Source organism: Pteropus vampyrus, unplaced genomic scaffold (assembly GCF_000151845.1).
Source record: "Pteropus vampyrus isolate Shadow unplaced genomic scaffold, Pvam_2.0 Scaffold3, whole genome shotgun sequence".
Lineage (NCBI taxonomy): Eukaryota > Metazoa > Chordata > Mammalia > Chiroptera > Pteropodidae > Pteropus > Pteropus vampyrus.
This window is the reverse complement of record NW_011888784.1, coordinates 1,972,065-1,978,429: the sequence shown is the minus strand read 5'-3', so window position 1 is coordinate 1,978,429 and position 6,365 is coordinate 1,972,065.

Genomic DNA, 6,365 nt, shown 5'->3' with positions numbered 1-6,365 from the left:
AAGAATATAAATTAATTCACAAGAAAACAATAATTATGGAAAACAGGAATAAATAAGGGCATTAATAAATGTTATTTATTATAGTAAACAGTGATGAAAAGGAAATCTATATCTACAAAACCTAATCTACAATTTAATGTCACGTCAAAACTGGTGACATGAATTGTAGGAGAGAACAAAGGGAGATAAAAGTTGACAAGGTTCTTATCATGTGAGAGAGGGAGACATGGGTGTTAAAGAAACTGACATTTGTCAGGAAAAAAGATCTATATGCTTTAATAAAAGAATTGTAACCATTAGAAAATGTGATAAAATGCCTAAGTTTAAGCAAGCAATGGGAAATAAGAGGGAAAGAAGGAAAGAAAAAAGAAAGATCTAAGCAATGAACATTGTTTTTAGAAACAAATAAAAAATATAATGATAATAAATCTTAATTCCTCGGTATTATAATAAATAAAAATAGATGAAAATAAGAAATTCAGAAATACAGACTCAGAAGAGACTTAAAAATTCAGAATTTTCTTTTTTTAACTTAAAACTAAACATAGAGAAAGGTTGAAAATAAAGATATGGGGAAAGAGCCATGAGGTAAGCATAAAATAAAACAAAGCTGGAATAGTTGCATTTTTAATGTCAAACAAAATGGAATAAAAAGTGTACACACATGTATATATATATGTACATATATGTGATAAAACAGAATAGAATTTGGCACATTTTGAGTGCAATAGAGGAGCTATTTGTAATTATTATTAGTAATTTTCTTGCAAGACAAATTATAGACAAATCTCTAATGCAAAAGAATTCTGAATAATTTGTGTAAATATTCTGCCCTTGAGGCAATGGAACATAACTCTTCGCTTGTAAGAGTGAGAGCTTATAATGGCTTCCTTCCAAAGAGTACAGTTTGGAGAAGTGGAAAAAGTGTAACTTTGGAGAAATCTGACAATTCCCTGAATCGGCTGACCAGGATTCACATCAGCAGGTGAAATGGCACTTGACTTCTGTGGTCTTCCTCCCCAAATCCATAACTCTAATCTAATCATGACAAAAACATCAGACAACTCCCAACTGAGGAACATTCTACAAAACACCTGATTAGTACAAAATACTATATATGTAACATATATGCAAGCATTTAGAAAACTTGAAGACCACAAATACAACACTCGGTTGAGCAAACAGAGAACACATTTCTTCCTTGGCACACATGAACCTTTCTTCAAAAGCATTCCTGTATCAGGCCACAGAGGAATTTCAATAAATTCAAAGAATCAGCACTGTATACATTATGATCTTTGACCACCATGCCATAAAATTAGAGATGATTAACAAAAGAACATATTTAACATTCCCACGTGAATGGGAATTATAATAATCATGCCTTTAAATAACTCATGGATTAAAAAGGAAATCAAAAGTGAAATTGTAAACTACTACAGCCAAATAAAATGAAAGCAATGTGTGATATGCTCCTAGAGAGTACCAAGAAGAAAATATATAGCTTTGACTGTAATTATCAGAAAATAAAAGCTGGAGATACATGAGGTTCAATTCAATAGGCCAGAAAAAGAGAAACAGAGCACATTGAAAGGAACAAAAAGGAATGAAGTAATAAAAATGAGGCCAGAAATCAATAGAGTAAGGAAAACTGGACAATTTTTAAAAACTATGGTTTTTGAAAAACCAATTACAGCAGATAAACTTGTAGCTAAACAGATTAAGATGAAAAGAAGAAACATAATAAACATATTCAAAGAAAAATGTGAAAATCTTTAAAATATAGTAGATCATATAAAGGCACAAAATACAATGAACAGTTGCCATGTGCTAAAAGATTGGAAAACCTAGGTAAAGGAATGCATTTCTAAAAAAACAGCGGTTAGAATATAAGAAGATATGGAAAAACATGAAAGAACAATAGCCACTAAAAAAATCTAAATGATAATAAAGATAAAATGTACTCTGGACACAGATTAAATACCTCTGCATTACACATTTTCTGGCTCAATTCTTGAGCTGCTAGTTCTTGCCCTTTTAGTCCACTTACCAACTTACCAATTGCTGTTTGACTAATATTTTGAAATAGCAAATATGATCACAAGTCATCCTGCTTATGGGTCATCTAACTTCAAACTGACTTCTTACAGATTTAGGGTAAAGTTCATAATCTTTGTCCCAGTAATTTTAAACTGTATTTCCCAATTAGGGTATGTTTCTCCACCTTTCAGTGCCTTTGCCCATGCTTTTCTCTCTCCCTGAAATACCCCTTTCATCTTTTCTATCATCTCACTTTTTCTTATCCCTTAGAACTCAAATCTAGTGTTATCTTTTCCTGGTATAGACAACTCACCCTTAGACTAATTCAAGTTTATTTATGTTGCATTCTTGATGCAATCTACATATAAGTAGCATTTGCTCTTGTAAATGTAAAACTAGCATCACTTGGCATAAAGAGAAGGCAGGTGAAAAACTAAATAATTTTTAACATTATATTTTAAATGGCCACTGTGGCCTGTTCTTGATGCTCCTCCTGAGCTCTATGCTCAGTTTGTTGAAAAGGGTATTGCCATATATGGGACAAGCGCTAAAAACAAGCACTAAACCACATTTTTTTTTCTGTGATATTACAGAAGAATTGAGAGAGAAAGAATTGTGAATGGAATAAAATCTTGAATTTCAATGGACATAATTTTATGCTCCATATGCAGGAGTACAAAGATTTGCCTAAGACATGATTTCTGCCTACAAGAAATTCATATAAGATGCCAGCTTTGTTATGGCATTTGCATTCACATATGGGCTCTTAAAGACTGAAAAAAAAAAAAAAAAGGCAAGAAACACTATGGACTTCCCAAAAATCATGGCCAAATTTCAACCTAGAGGGCGCTAGTTGAGGGAAAATAGTGCACTTTAATTTGTACCATTTAAATATTTAACTGGCTCCCTGTTCTTGCATTTGTCAGTGGCTGTTGATTCATGATTATGGATGGTGAAGCACTATCCAAAGGCACCATGTGAGAGTGAACTTCCTGTGGAAAGTTTAATTCTGAACACAGATGAAAGTGGTTGATCTGGAGTCCTTATTTTCTTTCAGGACTCCATGCAGTTATGTCATAAAGTTGTACCCTTGCTGAAGAGGGTTCCCACTTCCAATAAAGGGTGTGTGTGTGTGTGTGTGTGTACCGATATCTATCTATCCTGTTTCCACTATTATCTATCTATCATCTATCTATCTATCATCTATCATCTATTGATCTATCTATACCTATAGATATATAAGATATATAAAATTTGAACTTAAGCGTGCAATGCTTTTTGGGCTTCTTAAATTTCTTTTGAGGGTAAAATTAGTTTTAAAGACATTGTTGAAATGCACTGATTTTCAGATCAAAAGTACCTCTGAATGTTATCATCTTTCAGATGTGATTACTCCCATTTTAAGTTAGCGTAATTTCTTTTACTATATGAAACATTGGTTTAATAGAAGCTCCAAACCCTAATACATATTTTTTTTGCAAAATATTTACTTGCAATTAAGTATTACTGTAACCTGAAAAGAAATTTAATTAAACCTCTATTTCTAAACCACTAAGAAACATAAGTAAGTAGGCAAGCATTAAATCAGAGTGCCTGTCTTGCAAATTACAAATCTCGAAGTTAAAATCTCGAAGTATAGATGTCATCAGCATGGTGTGGTAGAAAGGAAGAGTGAATCACAATTGTGGAAAAATTTCCATGAGCCATTTCCTTCATAAGCAGGATAAGGATATGGAAGCCCAGAAAGAATATATAATATATTATATATAATATCCAGGGTCAAGCAGATAAAACTGGCAGACAAAAACCAGGATGCAGACTTGCCTTTCTCCAAATATTTTTTTGCAAGGCCATATTGCTAATTTCACCCAGATGGTAACTTCTAGTTCCAGCTGGAGCTCTTGTTCTCTTTAATAAGCTGCATGCCTTTAATGGTGTTACCCACACTTAAAAAAAATTCAGGTTTATTCAAGTATAATTTATAAGGTGCATAAAATATAATTCACCTATTCTAACTTCAGTAAATTCTGACAATTATTCAGTCTTATAATCACCACTACAAATCAAGATATAGAATATTTTCATGTACCTCTAGGCACTCAAAAAGTTTATCCATAATCCTGCATCTCTAACAAGAGGGTGCAGACTCATTTTTCCCATACCTCTTGCTCTATACAAGTATAAATCCGGTAAATGACACAAGAGACAAACCAAAGGTGGTTTAAAAAAAAAGGCAAAGTGGCTCAGGACTCCATGATGGGGGGAATAGCACAATAGCAGGACAGTTGCATTCTCCTCTCCCAAGAGAGCAAGGCCACAAAGATTCAGTGTTTCCTAACCCACAACTTAGCCCACAATTGAAGCCAAGGTCGGTTCATTCCTCCCCACATTGAACAGAAGTCCCTCTGACAACAGAAAGTGAAAGGAATCCAACAAACGATGATTTAGTCATAGTTAGGAGCCCCGAATGGGAAGCCATTTTGTCTTTATGGGTCTGAGCCTCTACTCTCCCACCCACAGACACAAGAGCAAACAGGTAAAATGGGGAAAAGTGACATGGTCACAGCAAGCAGCCCAATATGAGAAACCTCTTTACCTCTATGCAACCAAGTCTCTCCTCCCCTGCTCAGAGATGTTGGGGCAGTTAGGAGCTTATGGTAGTGAGTCCCCTCTACACACCTTCCCCATTGAGAGATACATGGGGGCCTTGCCTGAGGAAATCCCTCTTACACCTCAGGCAATAGGAGCAGCAACCAATGGGAGCCCTGAACATCAGATAAACCAAGCGGACCAAACATACTAAAAAAATCCCTGAAAATTAAACTTCCACTAGAATCACAGCTCACAAGGGTAGGCCAAGACCATCATGCTAAATCTCAGTAGGGTGATTCTCTGCCAAAATATAAGATATAAACAGAACCCAAGATCTCCTCATATAGCAGACAAAATGTCCAGTATACAATAATCACCAGTCATTCCAAGAACCAAGAATATGACAACTCAAGTGAGAAAAGATAGTCAAGTAATGCCAACACTAAGGTGAATCAACATGGTAAAATCTTAAAAGGATTTTAAAGTAGCTGTTGTAAGAATACTTTAACAATTAATTACAAATTCTCTTGAAACATTTAAAAAGATAGAAAATCTCAGCAAAAAATAGAAGTTATTAAAAAATAGAAACTATTGAGCTGAAAAATACAATAACAGGAAAAAAAACTCAATAAGTAGCCTCAATAGTAAAGTAGAGATGAAAGAGGATAGAATCAGTGAACAATAGGACAAAACAATAGAATTCACTCATCATGAACAACAGAGAGAAAGTAGATTTGAAAATGAACAGAAAGTCGGGACCTGTGTAGCAATAATAAAAGATCCATCAGACATATCATCGAAGTCCCAGGGGAGGAGAAAGAGCGTGGGGCTGAGAGAATATTTGAAGAAATAATGTCTGAAAACTTTCCAAACCTGGTGAAAGACACAAACCTACAGCTCTAAGAACTAGAGCAAAACCCTAGCAGCAGGATGAGTCCAGAGAAATCTATACTAAGATATCGTAATTAAACTTTTGAAAACTAAAGATTAAAAGAAACAATAACAACTAAAGACAAGCAGAGAGAAGTGACACATTATGTACAGTGAAACACCAATTTAAATAGTGAAAAATGTTTTATTTGAAATTAAGGAACTCAGAAGCACAATATTTTTTAAGTGCTGAAAGAAAAGACCTGTCCTCCACAAATTCTATAGCTGGCAAAAAAATTCTTTATGAATGAAGATAAAATAAAAACATTCTCGAATGAAGGAAAACTATAAGGGTTTTTCACTATGTGATCTACCCTTAAAGACTGGCTTAAGGAAGTTCTTCAAACAAAAAGGAAATGGTAAAAGAAGGAACATTAGAATATCAGGAAAGAAAAAGAAGGGAAAAAACAGAGGTATAAGTATATATATATATTAGGCTATCTGTTATGGACTGAATGTTTGTGTCCTCTCATAATTCAGCCCTCTAACCAACAAAGAAATTGAATTTACAATTAAGATACTCCTGAGAAAAGAAAATTTTAAGCTTAGATGTTTCCAGTGAAAAAGTCTAACAAACATTTAAAGAATTAATAGCAACTTTACATATTGACTTCCAGAAAATAAAAGAGAGGAGACACTTTCCAACTCATTTTATGAAGCCAGGATTACCTCGATTTCAAAATCAGATAAATGTGGTATCTAAAACAAACAAACAAAAAATAAGAAACAAACAAAAAACCCAACCACACTACAGACCAATATTTCTCATGAAATTAGATGCAAAAATTCTCAATAAGATATTA